The sequence below is a fragment of the Lutra lutra genome, chromosome 12 (assembly GCF_902655055.1).
Source record: "Lutra lutra chromosome 12, mLutLut1.2, whole genome shotgun sequence".
Lineage (NCBI taxonomy): Eukaryota > Metazoa > Chordata > Mammalia > Carnivora > Mustelidae > Lutra > Lutra lutra.
In genome coordinates, this window is record NC_062289.1 from 79,823,290 (window position 1) to 79,845,585 (window position 22,296).

The 22,296-nt window shown below is 50.6% G+C and overlaps 1 protein-coding gene across 1 annotated transcript in view; it reads left to right on the forward strand.

Moving 5' to 3' along the window:
- Positions 1-22,296, forward strand: part of TMEM132D (transmembrane protein 132D) — a 603,276-nt gene that overhangs the window by 329,950 nt on the left and 251,030 nt on the right. The gene's annotated exons all lie outside the window — the stretch shown is intronic.

Below are 22,296 nucleotides of genomic sequence, written 5' to 3' on the forward strand. Positions count from 1 at the left end.
GTGGGGGCAGGTGTCAGAAGCATACACAAGGTGTCTGGCTTGGAAGAACTCTAGACCACCAGCAGCAGGAACGGCCTGGATGATTCTTGCTCTACGAGCCTAGTGGGAGGGTCAGTATGTCTTGGGCCTAGCAGGTGCTCGGGGCTTGCCGGGGTGATGGCTGGAACAGACATGTGCTTCTCTCACCCAGCTGTTCTGATGTTTGGCTTCTCACTTACCCTCTGGCGGTGGCTGTCAAATGTGGGCACTTACCAGCGTCCCCTGCAGGGCATGTGGAAGCGCAGATGGCAAGACCCACCCCAGACTTTCTGATTCCATTGATCTGGAGGACATGTATTTCTTGCGAGCTCCCGGGGGATGCTGGGAATGACATGCTTTTAGGACCCGCATCGAGTTCTGACTCCTCGAATGGTTTTAAGCACATGCAGAAGCAGAAAGCAAAATGTCTTACCTGCGTCCAAACCAAAGGAGACAAGACAGTTGTAATGTCTTGACTTGGGGCCATGGATAAAGGTCTGCGGTCCCAAATGAATACAGAGGGGGCATTCTGCCCTGTGTTAGAGGCCGTGGGGGTCTACCTCGTGAATTCTGTGGCATGGTGCTGTCCTTTCCCTGTGATCCCAGCATCTCTTCCCTGTGGGCCAGCTTTCTTCATGAATCAGGGAGGGAAAGTTTTGTTTCGCGGTGGTTGTAATGCGTGAGGTGGTGTGCGGGTTTGGAGCACAGAGGGGGAGGGAGCGAGTTTATTAAATGGCCTGCCGTTTCCACTTGGGCTTTTCTGAGAGAATGCCGCATTAAAACAAGCACCGTCAAGGAAGCAAAACATCTGTTTCCATCTGGAAGAAGCCAGATTTTAAAGGCGTGACATTAAAATTGATTTATCTAATCATAAAGATAAAGCAAAATAAAATGCAGCAGGCACCCTCGGCTTGGAGTAATTAGAAATATATGGCCATCAGGGGGGAGAGCAGTTGGCAAAGTATGTTACGTAAAATACTGTTTTATGAAGTGTGAAGAGAAGAAGACGAGGCTGCTGAGGGGAATTTTGAAGAAGTGTAATCACTGAGATACAATTGGGGAAATATTTATGGATGTACTTGCATTTTTGATGAATGTCTCTTGGCTTTTATTTGGAAACTGCAAAAAGGTTAAAAAAAAAAAAAGGCAAAACCTATTGATTGAAGGTCCACGAGGACTGCCAAGATGCTCGGAGCCTCTCTGAGACCTGGGGTGGGGACAAGTTCCCTGTTACCCTCCATGTGTGGGTGGAGAAGGTACCTGGGGGATGCGGGCATCAGGTCTTCTGGGTCTCCCCCATAGTAATGAGTGCTAACGTGTGTGTGCCCAGGGAGGTACTCAGGGAGGGCATGCTCTGCCTTCTGTGTCTCCAGTCATCAGCAGAATCAACCATGAGTGGACCGTCTCAGGGTCACGGGACTACAGCCAGAGATGGAGCTTACCTTTCTTGCTCCCTTGCCCTCTTCCTGCAAGAGAAGGAGAACACAACCCCTCAGAGGCAGAAGTTGGGGGAGAGCTGGGAGCTTAGGTGTGAGGCCCGGAAATGGTAGGCCTTGGAAACGTCTTCGCTTTGCTCCTTGATGCCGTCCCCAGGTGTGTTGCTGAAGTGGAAGGCTGAGCCATTCCATCTGCTCCTGCGTCTAATGTCCCTGTGTTTGCTGTCCCTGTCCCACTCAGATCCCAATTATCTGTACCTGGACAGTTACGGTACATTTCACACACAGCTGTTGGGTGAATCTACAGCAGGACTGAGGACTGGCCCCCTTCCAAGTGAAAAGCATCATTGGTCTTCCGTTGCCTCCTGGATGAAATTCACTCCCATAGCCTAGCATCCGAGACCTTTGGGGAGCTGGTTCTAAATCCTGTTTCCAAGTGTTTAGCCCATTATAATTGCTCAAGCACAATGGACCGGTCATCCTGCTGTGCCTTCCCACTTGAATCCTGTCTCCACATCCAAGTTCTTTCTGGCTTGCAGCCTGCACACAAACGCCTTGACCTCTGTGTGCCTCTGTGTGTATCTTATTTTCGTTATAAGGCTTGAAGGTCAAGTCTGCTCTCCTGGTTGCCCATCATCCATTCCTCTTCTGGCAATTGCATCCTGAGTTTGCGAGGGGGACCTCTTCCCTGTCCCTCTTCACTTCCAGTAACAGGTGTGAGCACCCAATGCACCTCTGATAATCAGACCATCCCGTCCCCTGGGCTGCTGCAGTGATTAGTAGGGGACTGTCATATGACTCCCATATGGCCAATGAGATTTCACGCTTGGATTTTGGCTAGAGCCTTTAGGAAAAAGGCAGATGGGGAGCTGATATCCCTTCAGCCTGGAACTGCATGTCACCATCTTTGAAAGCTTGCTTGGGAATGAGATTGAGGCAGAGAAAAGTGGGGCCAAGAGCACGTCCTGAAGAAAAAGTTTAAACCCTGGATCCAGCCATGTGGGTGGATCTAGTGGGTGGAGACCCACCACTAGAATTTCCCAGAAATGGTATCCAGTAAATTATTACTTTTTGGTCGAAGCCACAGTTGGTTACTGTGTTTTCCATTCACTTATTTAACATAAGAAGTACTTATTTTGGGATTTTGATTATGGATGATATTTTTAATTTTATTCCTAATTATTTATCTAGCATATATTTTTATTAATTACATAGCATCTTGTCAGGTTCCCGTTCAGCACTGAGGACAGTTCCTGCCTCCTGAGGGCTAGGGATTCCACTTCCAGGAGCGATGGAAATAATCCCAGAGGGGCAAAGTAGGTCGGCAGACCCTTCTGAGAATCTAGGTTGTTCATGCAGCCCTGAACGTATCCAACCCGACTTCCTAGAGATAGTGATTTTCAAGCTGAGTGTTACAGGATGCATGACAGTTTGCCACACAAGCCACAAGGGAGCCCGGGAATGAGCATTCCAGGCTCCGGAACTAATGCATGAGATCAAATCAGAGCAAGTGTAATGAGTTTGAGAAAAATGCATGCACTTCGTTATGGCCAGGAGATTGTCCAGTGTTCCTGCTGAACTCTGAACTCAGCACAGTGTCTTCCCCGGGGAATATATTTAGTAAATACCATTGAGTGAGTCGGTGAATTAGCATCATTGGCGAGTGCTCTTAGGTAGTAGAAGGTTCATAACAGCTGCTGGGAGAAGGAATGATTAATTGAGGCTCAGATAAATAAATGTTCTGGGTAAAGAAAAAGTCTATTCGACCACCCGCTGTTCCGAGGGTCCTCCCTTGCCAGACCGAGTCTCCCATGACTTTCAAAGTTGGAGTAGACACATCAGTCTTTGTCATTTCCCTGTACATGCAAAACGCTGTCATGACAATGAGAAAAATATTATTAATCACAATGAATTATTATTATTTGTTGCATGGCTTTCTCTGTGTGCTAAACAATTTATAAACCTGTGTCAATCACTGTTTTCGTTAATTCTGTCTTAGAGACCATATGAATATTTGCATTGTTAACATGGGAGGAATGGGGGTAAAGGGCATTAGGCCACTTGATCATTCATTCGGGTCTTCATTGGCTGTGCTCCCTCAAAAGCTAGTGGTGGGGAAAGCCAGAAGCTGATCCCAGGCAGGGCTGGCTATCCTCAGAACTCTTGTCCAGGATAGTCGAGTCAGCTGTATCTTAGGAACAAGTAAGGCTGGCTGGCCTCAGCTTCCCTTTGCGTGTGACCGTTAGGTCAGATTCCTTCAAATAAGAATTTCCAATGTGTGTCTATTGGAGATCTCTGGGGTTTGAGAACTCCTGGGTTGTATTCCCCGGATCAAAAGCAATGGAGCCCACCTCTCTATTTGTCTAGGTCCCTTCTCCTGAAAAAACAGTGGAAGACACACGGTGGGCATGGTTCTAGAGCAGGAGTCTCGTTCCCTGGAAGGCTGGGATCCAGCGGGTTAATTATCCACCGCCTTGACCTCCCATTCTCAAAGTCCCATTAATAATCAATTTGAAATCATTAATTGGACAAAAGAATTCTTTATTACTGTATCCCAAGGGTAGCCAAAATTTAATTGCTGGAGCCTTGTTTGTGCAGGCAATTTCTGTTTAACAAAGAGGAATATTTAGTGCCGTTGTAAAATTAATTGAGTGTGTTATGCTTCGACCCTCACAACAGGCAGGGGCTGAGAGGGTGGTAATATGAAGAGTGTTTATTAAGCACACAGTTTTCATAATAATTCCCGTTGCAAGGGCAGCCGTAAAATTCTCTCCTAAGCACCATGTTATTTCCATCACACAAATGTGAAAATTACAACTCAGATTGTGATGCCCTTTTTTTTCGTCTGTGATGCCATTCTAGTTTTTAAAATTCCTTGTCCAGTTTAAGGTGAAAATCAAAAACCAATCCACTCTCCTTTCTCCTAGGTTCCTTCATGCGCCCCCTCTCTCTGTCTCTGCCTCCTTTGGTCTGTCTCTGCTTCTCTCTCCTCTAGTGGAATGCACTGCCTACGTGCTTTATCCAGCATCTGTCATCCCCCCTTCAGATAGCTTCGAGGACAAGATGCTTCTCTAGGGCTCTCCAGTCTGCCTGCTGGCTTGCCATAGCCTGGGGTGAATGCCTTACCCTTTGTGCTCAAATGACTTATCTGTCACAAGAGATAGCCATGCCTACTGTCCAGGATTTCGGAGAATCCAATGAGATGCTTCTTGGAGCTCCCGGTCCTGGCCCAAGCCGCCCGTCTTTGACAAGGGTATGTGAGCATGTATGTACCACCTGCCAGTTTCTGTCGGTCACCTGTCAGATGGTTCTCTCTTCTTCTCTTTCCCTGGTCTCGGCAGAAGAGTGCACGCATCTGCCCAGCCCCACCAACCTTTCTGGCTTTATGTGAAGACCTGAAGAAGACAAATGCGTGAGTCAGAAGAAGGGTGCAATTCCAATTTGATTGGTCTATTCGTGTGATGCAAAGATAAAGACTTTATCTCACTTTCCTGGGCCCTGTTTACTCTATTTCATACCAGTCCATCTACATCTGTTTCCAGACTGAACACCCCCATTACTGTCAATCCACCTGCTTTCTCAATCCACATTTCTACTCCTGTCCTTCGGCTTCTAGTTAAATGTCTTTCCCTGCTTCCACAGAAAAGCTTAATCAGTGACCATACCTGGCTTTGCCCCCAGGTTCTCCGTTCTAGGTCTCTCTCCCAGCTCTTGCTTTGTCTCCCCGAAGGGAGCCTTCCATCTTGGGTAAGGATATCTTCAGCTGCAAGCCTCGAGCATGTCTTCTTTGTCTTTTCCTTTCTCACCCAGCTATCTCCCTCAACACCTCTACCCTTTAGAACGCATACGGACTGGACCTCCACCTCTCCCAACCCTTCTCAGTAGAGTGGCGTTGAAACTTCTAACTCTTCTTAATCCAGACTCATGATGGTGAGCCCAGCAGCCAGAGAGCCTGAACCCCATCAGGGCTCACCTCTGTTCCCACGTGGCCAGCCCACATCACCTTCTCAGCCCGCAGGTATGCCTTGCTAGGCAGCCAGGCATTTGCTTCTCAGCCACACCTTTCTCTCTCATGCTCAGCTGCCCAGGTTTGCCTTTATGGTAGCCACAGTTAGCTGGAGAGGGGAGTGCTCAGCAGCACCCCAGTGGGAAATAGGGTCTTTCTAGACACCGTTAGCCTTTTTCTGTGCAGATCTCCTGGTGTCTGTCTCCTTTCTGTCAGGCTGAGTCATGTAGGGACTGATGGGGCACACACATGCAAACACGTGAGACGTGAGTCATTCATAACCATCTTCCCAGACCCCTCCCTGGCCATCTGTAGATGCTGTCCAGCAATCCTGTCACCTGTTCACCAACAGCTAACACTTCCCGAGGGCTCATGACATGTCTAACACCATTTGGATGGCTTTCTGCTCATGATAGAATTTCATCTCACAGCAGTCGTGATACAGGTGCTAATTATTATGTCCTTTTACAGACCAGGAAATAAATGGAGTCCCATGAAAGGGATTCCCGGATAACATGTCCACAGGTGCAGAGTACTCTGACCCAGATGGGTTCTCATGTGGGAATGTCTTCCCAGCAGGTCCCAGGAAATGTACTGTTTTTCCAGGTTTTGACTTGTGGGAAAAATTGGTGGAGAAATCGAGGAGAAGTATCGCACTTCTCATGCAGGTACGAAGGTGAAAAGTCCGCGTAGAGAGAGGCTCTGCTGAGGTCATGGGGAACGCGAGAGTGGGGAGCAGCCCTGTGAGGGGTTCTGAGTGATCAGGAAGGCGTTTGAGACACTGAGGCAACAGCACGTGGGAGTGAAGCCCTCGTGAGCCCGCCGGTCAGTCTTGCCACATTAACATGTGTGCCAGTGGCCCTGTCCTCCACCAGCGGTGAGTCAGTATTGCTCATAAAGTCCGTATTGCCATCTGAAATGGAAATCACCTTGGTTAGGGTTAGGGTTAGACTCTGGTCTGTCTCGTTCGCCGGCATAATGTCAGCACCTCGGACAGTGCCTGACCCGTCACCAGAGCTCGGTCACCATCTGATAGTTCAGTGGATGATTTAGCAAGACGAACCGTGTAGAGCATGCGTGGAAAACACTGAAAACCAGCAAAGAGTGTTCTGACCCCAGTCACTGAACAAAATGAATGCTTCCTTGACTTTGACTGCAGAAAGGAGCCTTTTATAAAAGCCAAAGGGAATATCAGCCCGCAGCCCGTCCTTGCTTGCAGGTGCTTCCCTGAGCTGGCCCAGGACATTCACAAAGCAGACAGTTGTTCCCCTCCTCCCCCCACCGCCAACTTCCGTCCCTCATAAGCCAAGGTGAAGGGAAAGTCATTAGAGATCTTCAAGGAACATGGAAGGGGGTGTTTCTGGTGCTATTACAACCTGCTGAGCACAGAGGCTGATGTGCTAATTCTGGAAGTGTGTGATGTTCCAAACCTAAGACAGCAAAAGCTAGCTGTAGGCTTTTTCTCAGTAATTGAGAAAAATGTCTTTCCCTTTCCTGTCGAGCAGGCAGTGAGGAGGGTTGCTGAGCTCTCATCTGGCTCTGTCGTCCACGTCCACGACTCGGTGGATTTTACCCACCACCCCCACGCTGGGCACTGTCTTCCTCTGCTCCCTGCATATGATGCTCTAAAATTGATGGTTGTTTTGCACGTGTCCGCTTCCAGCCTTCCTGTGGCACCTGCTGAATGTCAGAACTAACAGCCCCCACAGGGTGCTCCCTCTGAACCCCATGGTGTAACCCATCGCCTCTTCTCTGGAATAACCACTGGCTGGAAAGGTGTGAGTTTAAATCCCCTCAGGACCGAGTTTCACTAGTCCTCCCAGACCCCTTTCTCTCTCTGTGTGATGCCCAGAGTCTCACAGGGTAATTGTCCTTATCAGATGCATCTGATTAAACCCTTTCCAAAGGTCTTTTAGTACAAAAGGCTGGAAATTGTAACAAATTTGGCTTACGTCTCATGGTATTATTATTGACGGACTTGAACTCTATTTAAAAAAAGAAAAACTGAACTTGTACCCACTCTCATTTGGTGAATACTAGCTTGTAAAGCACCAACATCATTATTTTATTTGTTCTCTTTTTAATTTTTTAGAAAATATTCTTTCCAGTGGAGAGGGAGGACTCAAATTGAGAGATTAGCCAACCCAGCTGAGTTTCTGCCCCATTTACTGCTACAGCCAGGGGCTCAGTGGGAAACCCAAGAGGCAATCAGTTAGGGCATGGAGGCAGAGTCAGTTCAGAGAATATTTACAGAGGTGTGGACAGGGCAAGGACCCAGTAAGGGACCAGCAGCAGAAAGCAGAAGGCTCTCACCTCTTGGGTCTGGAGGTCAGAGGGAGAAGATGTCCTTAGAACACTAAAATTGCTGGATCCCTGGAGGGGGTGGTGGGCTGGGTCCAGGAGCTCTCTGACAAATCAGAGAGAGCAGGAAATAAATACCTTTCTCTGCCTTCCGCCAATTGTCCAAAACCAGCCAGTTGCCAGCAGGAAGGGATTCAGGGAGATGTAGCCTAAGAGGGTCCCAGAGAAGAGCAGAGGCATGGTGGGGGCAGGGGTCTGGGGTTGGCAAATGGGGGTAGGCGGGCAGCAGAGAAACAAAGAAACCCTCGTTCTCTGGGATCATTTATCAATGAAGGGAACAGGTGAAGATGACTTGGTTCTCTATGCTTAAAAAGAAGTGTTTGGTGCACCTGTCACGTCATTTTTCAGGGCTGAACTCCAATTCTTGTTTTCATGCACAGAGAACTGATTGTATTGTGTCCGTAGTGGGAGAGCCCCTGGGAGGGACGGCTCTGTCTGCCCCCCAGAGACTGGCAGGCACTGGGGAGTCAGTGGTTGGGAAGAAGAGCAGATAGTGGGGTTGGCTTCTGAATCAGATGGCCCCATGAGGCAGGCTCAGCAGGTGTGTGGGAGCCCAGAACTGTCCCCAACCGGGAGGATGCCTTGCTCAAGGTAGTGACACCAGTAACAAAGTCAGTGACATCAAGCAGCCCCCAACATTTACTGAATGGGCTATGCAGCTGTCTCCATGCTCATAATTTCTTATAAATTATTTTAACTGCTCCTCATGATGTTCCTGGAAAGGGCCACTGAAATTATCTCCAGTTTAGAAATGAGGATAATATAGCCTACAAGGGTATTATATGGCAACATCAAGATCTGAAACTGGCCCTGTTTGACTCTGAAGGGTTTGCTCCTAATGGTGGTAATGTCCTTTCTGCCACTCTGATCAGTGTGAGGTCCTGTGTGTTCAAGTGTTCAGTCTGGCCATAGACATTTCCCAATCTCCCCACTCAACTCTCTCCGGCCCAGATTATAACAGTGCCTCTGAGAGCACCCCAGCATCCATCACACCCATTCCTGAGTCTCTTCTGCATGTGAAGAGTGGGTTCTCCTTCCCGAAAACACAGTGCCTTACCCTGAATTTAACATCTCTGGCTCCTCAGTGGACCCATTTCAGTCTTGTCCACATCAGACAAGGGCCGATATGGCATGATCCAGACCCATCTTGCCGGCATATTCTCCTGATACGCTCCCTCCCCAATCTCGGAACACGTGACATCTTTTCAGACCCCTGTGCCTTTGCACGTGCAATAACTTCTTCCCTCAGCTCCCTTCTTCCTTGTCTTTGCCTGTAGAATTCTGAGTCAGAAGTCAACACACAATGCCTCAGGGCTCTCCAGAAGCCTTCGTCGGCTCCTTCCTCTAAAGCTGCATCTGCTTTTCCACGTGGCTTCTCCTATTTACATTTTGTCATTAAGATGTATTGGGATCACATTGCTGAGGTCAGCTTCCGGCTCAGTCCATCCTCTTCAAAATAGTAACTCAGTGATTTCGCACGTATTATCTCATTTAGTACTTAAAAAGCACTATGAGATAAATGCTACGATTATTCTCAGTTAACGTTGAGGAAGGGGAGGCTCAGAAAGGCTAAGAACCCTGCCCAAGGATTCACAGCACGTGGGTGATGGAGCTTTGCTTGCTACTGTTACCCTGGAGTGTTGCTCACACATCCACTCTGTGTGTGTGTGCCAAATCATGACTTTATAGGGACATCTTGGAATACCCTACACGTCTCTCATGTTAGAACCAATAAACCCAAGTACCTGTGTATGGGATAAACACAGCCTCCCCTCCTGGAATTGGCAGCCAGAGCTTAGACCCTCGACTGTGTTAACTGACGAAGCCTGTGAGCCTTTCTGTGGTCACACGTATACCGCGTGTGGTTCCCTGAGACCGAGCTGGCTGAGGAGTGCTCACTGTCTTTCAGACTCTTCTCAAAGCCTCTTTGAAAGGTCAGCTGTTAATTACCTGGATTTTTATACTTGAATTTGGCTGTCATCTCTTAGACATGGGAGGTCACGACCAGTATACACACCCATGGAGCTCACCGAGGAAAGCAAACAAGCCCAGTCTGGCTGCTATCTTGGATGGTTTTGACAATTCCAGAGGAGATCTCAGAACTGGGTGTCAGAAACTGGAGAGGCGAGAGGCAGGAAACGGACCTTCTGTCTTCCTCACTGGGGGAATCAGCTCTTTGTAGAGCGTATTGTCCTCGGTGAACGCAGCTCCTGAAGATGTGGTTTCTGTGTGGGAGAGCTCTTAGCATTTCCAAAAACAAATGCAGTGCTTCCCGTGGCTGACTTGCACAGCAGCTGAAGGGTCATTGGGTTTAGCAAGTTGGCAAGAGATTTTTCACTTGCCTGTGAATCATCGTTGAGTCGAGAGCACCTTAACTCACCATCCCAGAGCTCCTCTCTCCCCCAGCTGGAAGCAATATGGGATGCGTCTTGAAGTCGGGAGCAGCACCCTTTATGAGGCTCTCATGAGAACCCGCTTTGAATGCTTCCCAGAGGTCATTGCTCCCACGGGCTCTGGTTCCCACAGCTGTCACCTGCACCCGTGACCCCATCAACTCAGAGAACGTGAGATACTGAGGGGGGAGTGCCTTCACTAGAGCCCTAAATCTGAAATCTAACCTTTTTCACTCAACAGGTTAAGAATAGTTGAATATTCTTGTTCAGTAATAGTAGTAACGCTCAAAACTGCCATTCCATGAAATGCACGATATTCACGCACTCTGCTTCACACTAGCAGGAAACACGCTCTGAGACATGGAACTTGACCTCCAGGGTATGTTCCGGGCTGAAGCATAATTAAGGTCTGCAGAGATCCATAACACGAGGTCTAACTCGAGTGGTGACAGAGAGTGACCACCCAACATTGCAGTTGGTACTCAGTATCCTTCAGCGAAAGAGCTTCGGCGAGCCCTCTCTTACTCTCGGGTCATGTGGTCATGGAGTCACAGACATGACACGGCCTCCAGGGGGAATGAGAACAAGGTCGAAGCAAACATAGCACGACGTACACAGCAGTGATGGGGACTGATCAAGCATGCGTGTAGGACCCGTGTCTAGGTGACAAGAAATGGAGGCCCTCAGTTCTGTTGGGTGGCAACCTACGGACAGACGTTTTCAGTCCTCTGGATTTGGTGCACTGAGCACAGAAGCCGGGTCCCTCCGGGGCCTGTCCGACGTGGTGGACGCCCATGGGCAAATCCCTGAGAACATAAATCATAGCCAAGTCAAGAGCCAGACGCTGCCGATTTCTTACGGTTTTATTTGCCATTTATATCCCCAGTAAAGCTGGAAAACATGCAGAAACAGCTGGAGGAAACAGCTGAGTCTCAACCTGGTTTGAACCCCTGGATCCATCCACTGCTCGACTTTTCCATTTGCATGGGGATAAATCCTTTTGAAAGTTTTTTTTGTTTGGCTTCAGCTAGTTCGAAGTTTCTATTATTTGCCACCAACTGAGAAGAAAATGTGTTATTATTAGAGCCTTATCCAGTGGAAAGGAGCAGCTGTAACCCCTTCTCTGAATGCAGATTTAGAAGGGCGGGTGTCACGCAGGGGTCCAAGGGCGGAAAGGCCATGCTGAAAAATCAGAAGGAGAAGCAAACAGACGTGGGCTTTGAGGTCGTCAGCAGAGGGCTTTAGACTGTCTACAGTATCCCCACGCTAGCCCTCAGACCTGGGATATGAAGGTAATCATAAATGTAAACAAAACCTATACATTGTATTCTGGTTAAACTGTTGCACAGGTTGGGGATGGGGGTAGAAAGTGAGAGTAAGAAAACAAAGTAGGCAAAAAATAGATGAAGTCTCTCTCTTCTTTAAAAAAAAAAAAAATAAGCAAAAGACATCCATAAAAGCTTCAGAAAGAAAAATGATCAACATAGGAGTTTCTAGGACATCCGCATTGAGACGGTATTAATGCCCAGTCGAGCACCCTCTTATTCATCCTGTATGTTGGCGGGGAAACTCGGCTACAGACAGGTGCCCCCGAGGGTCCTTGCTGAAGTGTCATGAGGATGGTTGTCCTCACGTGGGACCCTTGCAAGATAAGTCGACATCCGCTAACGGCACAAGGAGGGAATGTGGCCGGGAGCCATCCGTGAATGCCGGTGATGAGCACAACACCCGCGCCTTCAGGAGGGCGTCTGAGTTTTAAGGATCAACGGGAATGTCAAGTGTGAAGCGTTTGGCTCTCCGTCTGCAAAACCGAGTCCGTTTATAGTCATCTTCACAATTAACAGAGAGGTACCCTTCTTCCCATGTCTCGTAAGCATTTTTTCCCCAGACAGGCACAATGATGCACTATCCCCCTTTCAGGCAAAATCCAATAATTCTCCTCACTGCCCTGAAAAGTAGGCCAAATGAATAGCACAGAGCTCCCATCTCTCAAGCTTCCCGCTTGGTGTCTCCAAGAAAATGGGGTGCCGGTGAGAATTCAGCAGGGTCTGCTGATAGCTCCCCCATCCCTTTAAACTGACATCTAGGATCCCGGATTCAAGAGGAACTATTTATTCCCAAGTCTGCATTGTGACGGTGATCGCTGTTGTTCCACCTAAAATCTACTGTGCCCTTCTCCTGCCTGAGGCAGCAGTGGTCCCGGGTCAAACCACCCTCCCAGACTCATACAGTTCTTATTCAGAACAGGGGCCGTTTTCTAGGTAGACATTCTGGGAGAATATAATTAAGGGACATACTTCTTTGGTCCTGACCCTTTCCCCTGATGCCTGGGGTCCTGTTGGCATCACGATGTTGCCATCCCGGTCCTGGGTGCCCTTTCTTCGGATTTCTTCTTCAGGGGCAACCTTTCAATGTGGGGACATGCCCAAGTGACACGGTCGACAAGTGTCTGATTCTTGACATCCTTCATGAAGTCACTCTAACTCTGCTTCATTATTAAAGTTCTTTCTTTGGCTTCTTGTTCGTTAGCATAAGATTTTTACTGGGTTATCGGTCTGCTCGTTCCCCTCTTCCTGAACATTCCATTTATTTACATGATTTATTACTCTGTGATTGCCACGCAGACATCGGTGTAACTTCTGCACGAGCCGGAACCGAAGCTCATTCTGTAGGCACCAGATACGCAGCAGAAAGTTGACACTGGCAAACAGGCTACCTGTGGGGGTAGGGGATGCAACGAGGCAGTAACGCAGATCTGGGTTTTAACGATGCCTCTACCTTGATGAATGCCCGTGGATCAGAGTTCTCTTTTGCCAGCTGGGTAAACTCTAGCACATTTTTCTGATGTATATTCATGAAGATCGTTCCAGCATCTGTGCATTTTATCTACCTCGACAACTTTGAGGAGCTCCATTCGCTTTGTAGGAAACCCGTGAAGGGAATATTTTCGGGTGCACTGAGCATTTGGGGACCATCGTTTGAATTCTGGCACACGAGGAAGCAGAAGACGGACATGCCTGCTGGCGCCCAGGAAGGTTGAGAATAAGTCACGGCAGCCCCGTGGCAGCCCCGTAGCTGAAATGCCTGCCTTGATGCTAAGTGGTTGCTCGGCACCAAGCCCACCCTCCCGCCGGGCTGCCAGTGAACCCACAAGTCTCGGTTCGCGGCTGATGCCCGTCCCAGCACCGTATGGATAGTACTTTTTCAAAGCATAGTTCTGCTTGTTTTACTTTTCAGATGCATTTCACTCCTCCTTGAAATCATACCCGTAAGGATCAGATGATAAAATCGAGGCATCACAGAAAGTCATTTAGCGTCAGAATTGTTCTTGACAACGATGACCTCACCACAGGATCAGTACACCTGCTTTCAACTCCTCAAACACTCCCGCACCGAGCCGAGTCTGCTGTCTGTCCGGGAAGGTGGCCTTTGTTCTGTTGAAGCACCCAAAGCAGCCACGGAGGGCTGGCATGGAAGCCACACTGGGATATGGTGACACATGTTTGCAAGTGGGACTCATGCCCCGAGGGCTGAGGTTTTCCAGAACTGTAGCCATGACTCCCATCCCACACTGCTCCCGGGTGTCCGTCGATGAGAGGAATGGGCCACCCAGTGGTTAGTACCCTTCGCAGCTGCATTTCATGATTCCCCGGTGTATGCGTTGGTGTCCAGCATGGCCAGGGGTGTGGGGGGGGTGGTCTGTGGAAAAGTGGCAGGAAGATCCAGCCACCAGCCCCAAGGGATGCTTCTTGCCAGCTGGAGGAATGCAAAGATCCTAATCCTGCCAACCTCCAGACGTAGGCGCCTGGAGACCTCAGACCACTGGGGTGTCCAAGGGGGTTGAACACGGAGGTCTGGGTGGGCACCATGCTTTCGTCACAGAAAGGAGAAATGATACAGCATCGGTAGCGTGCGCCACGGGCCCTCCAAATGGCCAACATGGGGCCATGGACCCCAGGCTCCTCTCTTGTGGAAACAAAGGCTCTGTCTCCTTCCTTCAGCGGCAACTCTCCTGGGGGCAAGGGGCTGGCCAGGTGCCCTATGACCACATGCTTAGCAACGCTAGGAAGTTCACTGAGTGCCCAGAACAGGAGAATAGTATCTCCTTAATACAGAAGAAGAATCTGGACCATGTGACCCTCAGCACTTGGTCCCCAGATAAGGAACATTCCAGGCTCAGGGTGCTGCCTGGGGCCACAGGTCCTACGGTGGTGGCTTCCCCAGCAAACTCTGGAGGTGGGAGGATGCATTATCCCTCAGAGCCTTCTCTCAAGTCTCTGACACCTATGGGTGTGGGGGACACTTACCCGGTGGCCTTCCCAAACTCGGCGTGGTCGTTAGCGGTCTAACTGGTCCTTACTCGTCCCTTCGTTGAACGCTGGGCGGCGTTAAACCTCGTCACGGTTATCGACCAACTTGCATTCAAAGCATTGTAGACAAGTTGATTTTTAAATTTCTCACCACGTAATTGGTGAGACTCAACAATTGGTGAGTGACTGACCCGGGGTTTGAACCTTGATCTCCCAGCACCTGTGCCCACGCCCCTTCCCACGCCCGTTTACCCGGTGCCCAGTAGCTAACGAGGACTCTCCTCCCAATGGCCACGTGCAGTCCAGGATGAGCTCGCTGCCTTTTCGCACATTCGGAACACGCAGTCTATTTTGTTACTTTTGGTCATTTAAGATTATTTGATTGGTAACCTGTTGCTGGCACTATGTCAGATAGCGTACCGTGGTCTGGTTGGGCTGCTGTCCCAAAATGCTACAGTGCAGGGGGTGCTTACAGACAACAGACACTTATCCCTCACTGTCTGGAGGCTGGAAGTCCTAGCTCTGGGCACCCACAGGCTCTGTCCGGTCATGGTGAGAACTGTCTCCAGGTTGTAGACGGATGGCCATCCTCTCCCTGCATCCTCCCACGGTGGAAGGGGCAAGGGGCTCCCTGGGGTCTCCTTTATGAGGGCACCAGTCCCATCCCAGGAGTGCCACCCTCCTGACTTCATCGCCTCCCAAAGGCTCCACCTCCTTCTACCATCACCTGGAAGGTGAAGACCCGAGGGGGCACCAGCAGCCTATAGCAGTGAGTAAAGTGTGGGAATTCACACTTGAAAAGCTTCTAGCCCTTCAGGATTCAACGAAGCATTCGGCAGAGCACAGAGCCCCCTGGAAATCCGGGGGCAGGGTATACACATCTTCCATCATTCCCTCCGCTTTTCCTGGAGGCTTGACGTGTTTCATAATAAGTTGTTAAAAAATGTACGCTCCCCAGGCATGGCTGTGCCCTCGGCAGAGCTTGTCTGACCAAAATAAACCTTCCTTTCCTCACCTGTGAAACACACAGGAGGAACGCTACGTTGTATAATTGCAACAAGTAAAAAGATGAATCCATAAAGCACCAGTCACCGTCGGTGTTCATTCATTCGTACCTTCCCCGGAAGTTTACTGAGCACCTGCCATGTGCCCAGCATTGCACCTCAGGATACACACACCGGGTGTCGTCTGGTGCCTGTGCTGAAGGGAGAGAGAAATGAGACACTCTTGTCGTCCAGGAGCCCGTGGTTTGGCTGGAGGCCAAGAGGGGCCTACATGTTATTGCAACTCCCGTGAGACCCGCCCGGACAGACATACGGGCTAGATGCACACAGCTCAGTGGCAAAGGCAGCACGGGGCTGGGTGCCCTGATCCCAGCGGTGCCCACATCGTCACATCCTACTGCCTTGCTAGGCAATCCCGATCGAAGGCTGGGCTCCCCGGAAGGGGGCGAGGGGATACATACAGCACTCGGGCATAGACGGGTCACACAGTAGGAAGATCACCTCTTTGTCATTCTTTCCCAGCCGTTCCGATTACCCCCCGGACCAAGGGTCTGTTTGAGAGTAGGGTGTCTTTAAATCCTAATATTTGGTTACCTGGTTTTCCAAAGTAAAGTGCAAGTCGGAGGTAAAGCCTTTGGCACGCAACGGTATCTAGTTAGAATTAATAAGGCTGCTTTAATTTCTTCTTGGTTATGTTTATGGCTGCCTTCTCTTTATGGCAAACGACACCAGCTTTCACGCAACAGTGGCGCAATAAAGCTTCCTTTCAAAATGAACGCATTTAAGGAAAGAAAGCAAGTCAATTTAATAAAAAAATACTCCGTCTGCATAATAGCACTGGTCGCGTGCAGACAGAGCAAACATCAGATTCCAAAACGACTGACGTAAAACAGGAGCCAGACTCTTCACTGAGATAAAAATTACTCTTTGGAGAAACGATACATTGCAGACAGGGTGGGGTTTAGAACAACAGCGGGAAGGGCACGCTGACGTGTCAGGTGCGATCGCTTCTCTCCCTGTGTCAGGGTGCACCCCGCGAGAGGAATGGGACAGGTTGTGGGTTTGTGTTTGTGCGCGGCGACTTGAGCCCCAGGGAGCGGTGGGTCTTCATCACGCAGCTTCACCTACTTTGGACCTGAGATACCAGTTAAATGACGCCTGGTGGGGTCCACTTGGGGCCGTGGCCGTGCGCTGATTGCACACTCCGTCCCAGCGACATTGATGTCCTGTGGCCAGTCCATGCCAGCCTGGTCTCACGGCTGGGCGAGTGGATGAACACTCGGCAGGCACCGTGGCTGTTTCAGATAAAGAAATCACCACCGCAGCATTTTCCAGAAGAAATTGCGGGAAACCAAAGCCCGAAATGTATTGTCGACAGCCCCTGCTAATTCCCGACTTGTAATCAGTTTGACGCGGCACCTGCCTTCACCACAGCGTGGGGAACAATAAGGCCATGAACGTGTTTGTGGCTCATCCCCACTCAGTAGGCAGGCGGGGCTGAGCTCCCCAGGAGCAGAGATCGGAGAAATGTTCGTGGATGGGATGCGGGCTTGAAGCTTCAGTTAATAACAGCCGTCGTCTGGGAGGTGATCGTGGTACCCGCAGCAGGGCGGGGATCCTGTCTCTGTCATTCACGGCTACACTTTCCACATCCGGTGGGGCATAGTCTTCTCCGTAAGTACCTCTGGATGCACAGGGAGGTCATTTCTGCGTGGGAATCAGCAGGGCGCTAAGGCGCGCAGATCCGGCGCCCCTGGGGGCCAGGATGGGCAAAGCTTGAACACCACCGGTGTTGCAGGTCCGGGTCTGAGCCCTGGGAGGACTGACCGAGCCCCATCCTATCCTACCCCAGGTACTTGCTTTCTCGGTGTCCTCAAGGACTCCCTGCACCAGGGGTGGGTGTCTTGGTGCACCACCCACATCTCCTCACACTGTGATGAGTTTCTGCCCCCACCAGCTACTAGGAGGGTGACAGCCAATACCTGTGGACCAAGTCCCTCCTTTTCTAGACTTGTCCTGAGTGGCCTCTAAGATCCTGCCCCTTTCATGGGGACCTCCCATGTCCAGTGACTGGTGGACACAGCTGTATTCTACAAGGCTCAGGCCCTGGTCTCAATTTGGAGCAACCCTAAAGGAACACCCGGCTCCATAGCTACCTGGGGATGGGACCCCTGGGACTGCATCAGTTTCACTTGCTTCCCCCATTCCATCCTGCTTCTTTTCTTCCCCTACAGATGTTTTCCTGATAACGCAACTCAACAGAGTTCCATCTCAGAGTCCATGTGGTGGGAAACCTGACTTCCACCACCTGAGAATAAGAATGCTTTGTGTAGGCTATGCTGGGAGTTTTTCTGTGAATGATTTATTTGGCTGAACTCTAGTCCTCCAGTTGCAGGGGACAGAGGCACAACCCATGCTGGCCTAAGCCTAAAAGGCAATTGATTGACTCATAAACTGAAAAATGCAGGGAGAGGGCTTCAGGCACAGCTGGATCCAGGAGTTCTTGTGCTGACTCCTGTCATCCCTTTTCCTACATTTCAATCGTAGGCACACACCCCAGGCAGTGGAAAGATAGCCTCCAGGAATGGCTTAGACTCTGGTATTTTGGATTCTGAAAGAAACAACATCTTTCCCGTGTCCATTCAGAAAAAAATTAAATTCTGAGATTTTGATCATTGCTGCCATTTGGGCCACATGGCCAAACCGAAAGCAGTCCCGGTGCACAAAGAATATGAAATAATGCTTCTTGACCAGCCTGTCTTCTATGCTCCTTTCTGCATAGGGAGGTGAGGGGACATGTGCAGTCTTTTACCCACGTGGGTGAGGAGGGGCGGCTGCCCAGCGGGGGAGAAAGAGTGAGTAAGAACGGGGAAACAGAGGTGTGAGCTATGGCTGGAACAGGGAGAAAGTGAGGAAAGGAGGGAGGACTAGGGTCGAGAGGAGACAGGGAGGGAGGGAGGGAGGCTAGGGGAGAGGGTATCAAGGACAGTCAGAGTGAATCGTGGGATGAGTCATTGCTCAGCTTGGCTTTTATCTTTTCATATTTATCGTCAGATCAGAGAGCATGTAAAGCAGTTTTTGATGATACCAGAATGGACTTAACGGTTCACATACTACAACTGGGCAATGCCCACAGATCTGAAGCAGGGGAGACAGGTAACCTTGAGACTCCTGCTGCCGAAACACATCCATATCTTAGGTGGTGGTCGTCCCCAGGAAGCAGGTTCCAGCATGCAGACCTGTACGTGCAGGAAGTCTGGGGGACATGCCCCCAGGAAATGCTTGGGCAGGAAGCAGGTTTGGGCATATCTGATGTGGTTTCAACAAAGTCTCAGCCCATCCCAAGGGGAGTGGGGAGATGCTGACCTGACTCATCATTAGACGGGGTCTTCTGCCTGGGAGGGAGAGTCACCTGGGACAGGTGGCTCTCTGCGGCTGGGACAGTGCCCAGAGCTCATTTGCCCCTGTGACTCCAGGCAGCTGGGAATGGGGGCTAGGCAGGACCCCCAGGGTCCCCGAGAGTCTCCACACACAGCAGGGTGAAGAAAGGGCAGGAATGGGAAGGCCTTTAGGTCACAAGTGAAATGCACTGGACTCTTCCCTGTGCTAGTCTGGGCTGCATTCAAGGATGGGAAGACACCAGTCTTACCCACCTGCAGCTTATGGGAGGTTGGGTGTGGGTGCTGCCATCGTCAACCAGCAAATGCATGTCCCATGTTCTGCATGTGCTGCACCTGGCCTTTCCAGAAGCCCATTCCTTGTCTGTGTGTACAGCTCCACAGGCACCATAACAGCTGCGAGGAGCACAGGTGCAGACTCAGAGGACGTTCTGGGTCCCAGCTGGTGGGTCTCAGTGTGGGGAGCTGTTCAGGGACTCGCCAGAGGTCGGCAGTTGGGAAGGAGAAGTGATTTGGGACTCTTACACCCAGGGTCCCGACAACGACTACAGCAGGTGTCTGTCTGGGCAGACGCGGAGCCGGACATCTCTGGCATGCTGCTCATGGACCCTGTCTCCGCGCTTCCCTGCTCTGCTCTGAATAACAAAGGCTGATGGCTGCAAATTCCGTGTTTGAGGCTGCCTCATCCACTGGGTGCTGTGTGGCCAGTGGAGGACACGTTCAGGACATTTGAGAGAGGGGGAGGAGATCCCAGGCTCCTTGCCCCCCTCCCTTTCTCTCTGCTGGGGCAGCAACGCACTCAGGTCCCCTCTGTGGCTCCGTCTCCCACCAGACAGCCTCTGCTGTGGTCCCAGACCCTGTGGGGGCTCCAGTTTCTGGGTCTGATCAGACTGCGCCCCCCCTTGGCTCCATCCCTGGAGACCTGAGCTGAACCCTGCCATCCCCGAGTTCATGTGCCCTTGTCCCTTCTCTGCTATTGCATTTTTTTTGTTCTTCTTGCAGTTTTTACGGAAATGTGCTGCCTATACAGGTAAATTCACATACTTTTATGCAAGCGAGGAATCATCCAACATCTTTTAAACTAGTCCCTTGGATTACATTCAGTCGCTGAAACTCCAGACAGAGACTGTTTCTCTGGCTGGACTCGGAGCCCGTATAATCCCTCATCAGGGCTGGCCAAATTAGATCTCAGAGAGAGTTAGTAAATACACTAGTGGTGGACGCAAATCCCAGTCTAGATCTTTGCACGTGCAAGCCATGGCTTTGCTGTCTATAGTCGATCCTACTGTGGATTTCAGACTTGCATTCCGTCCACTGAAAGCCTTCAGTCTCCATCATCAAAGGGTCTTTCAATACACGTTGCCCACCCATCCAGACGTCCCGCCTCTGTATGGAATTGTCCCTGAGGTTTGAGTGGCTTGCAGTTGTGGGGGTTTGGAGAGGAAGCTGGAGGGTCTCCTGGCTGTCACCCCATCAAGCCCGCGGACACCTGCAGGGGCGTTTTGGGTCTGCCCCGCCCTCAGCTGAGGGTCTGTACAGAAGTCTCCTGGGTCATGATGTGGGTACAGTGGAGACCCACCTTGCATGCTCCGTGCTTCTGGGGGACTCAGGAGACCTTTGCCCAGCTCCCATGTCACTGAGCCTAGAGTAGCTCCGCCCCATTGTCCCCATCATCCTTGACACCATCACACCACACAGCCCTTCCCTGTCTGGGTTCAGCTTCTTCATCAGAAACAAGCCACCGTCTCTTGGCTCTTCACCTTCCGGCTCTCTCCCTTGGTGGTGGTGGCATCCCCTCCCTGAGACCCGGCGGTAGAGACCTAGCCCATGGGTCTCTACCAGCTCCTTCTTTGCTTTCCTTTCAAGAACCCATTTTGCTCCTACTTAACAAGCACTTCCTTCTCCAGAACAGGACGCTTCCCTGTTGCATCATTATGGAAACTCCAAAATCTATTATGTCCTCTGTCCACAGGAGTCCCTTCTGTCTCCCGCGTTAGCTACATTTTGTTTAAATCTCCACTTCGGTCACGAAAGACCCCAAAGTCTCGGAGACTTCTGACACCAGAAGCTTGCCGGCTGCTCTCACTTCTTGTGTGTGTCTGGCCAGGTGTGGCTCTGTGTCTCCTCCTTTTCATTCGGGGACAAGACCAAAGGAGCTGCCACTCTCCGGGACGTGTTCTCTTGGAGACAAGGGAGAAGAAAAATCTTGAAACCACACAATAATTCCTTAAGCTCCTTCTCATTTCATGAGTTGAAGGAAGTCACATGCCCAAGCCTGATGTGCTCGGTGGGAGACCAACACCCTAAGAAGGGGAGAGCCAGCCCATAGTGGGAACAGAAGGCGAACTTACTCTTTCCAGCATTTCTGAGCCTGGGAAGTAGTGTGTGTTTGCTGCTGCCCTGAACCTTAAGGAGAGAGTAGACTCGCATGTGCTTGAATGGTGGGACAGGTGGACAGAGGCGAAAGAGTACACGGTGGGGGAAACCAAGCCAGTGTTTTAAAAATATGGTCTCACCGTAGATGCAGGCAGGATATTAACCATCCGGTGTTTGGACCGACCTTATCCTTGTTGACAGGGAAGTTAGCCCAGACAGAAGCTGTCTTACCACCTCTCAGGCCCCGAAAGAAAAGATCTTTTGCCAGAGGGAAACCCGATGAACTCCTTGTGTTTTCAGTCTGGGGTATTTATACTAATTTCCATTTATCCGGTAATTCCCGGAGTCCCACACCCCGCTGCAGTGCCTCACTGCCTGACTTCCTGCCCCGCGGTTAGTGGGAGGGAAGTCCTCGGAGGAAGTTGTGAATCCTGAAGCAATTGGTCTATTTTTAAACGTACTCCAGGCATGAAACCCAGGGATTCGGAAGCGGAAGGAGCAGCCAGAAGCTACGGCAAAAGCAATTGCCTCGAGGACAGTCGTGGAAGGCTTTCCAGGCGTTTCCATATGTCTCTCTATACGTTGCACCGATGAGTAACGGATCCTGAGAACCCGCCGCCTGCCTTGAAATTCTGTCTATGCTGCCCGTCCCCTTCCATTGAAATGTGTTTCTATGCAACACCTAATTGACTGGTACTAAAAGGACATTTTAAAAATCATCAGGTTCCAGCATATACAGTAAAAGCGTGAGTGGCTTGAGTGCGCATCACGACGAGATGTCACATATGCACAGAGGCACAGCCCCCGCCTTCCAGGTCTCCGCACAGAACATTCCCATCGTCCCATGAGGCGCCCCCATGGCTCCATGCCAGCGTCCGCCCCCCACCGAACACGACAGTCCTCCTGACCTCTCCCCCGGCCCCTGAAGCTGGCGTGCCTCGGGTCAGTGACGTCGCACAGGATGTGCTCGCCCGTGTCTGCCTCTCGGCCTCAT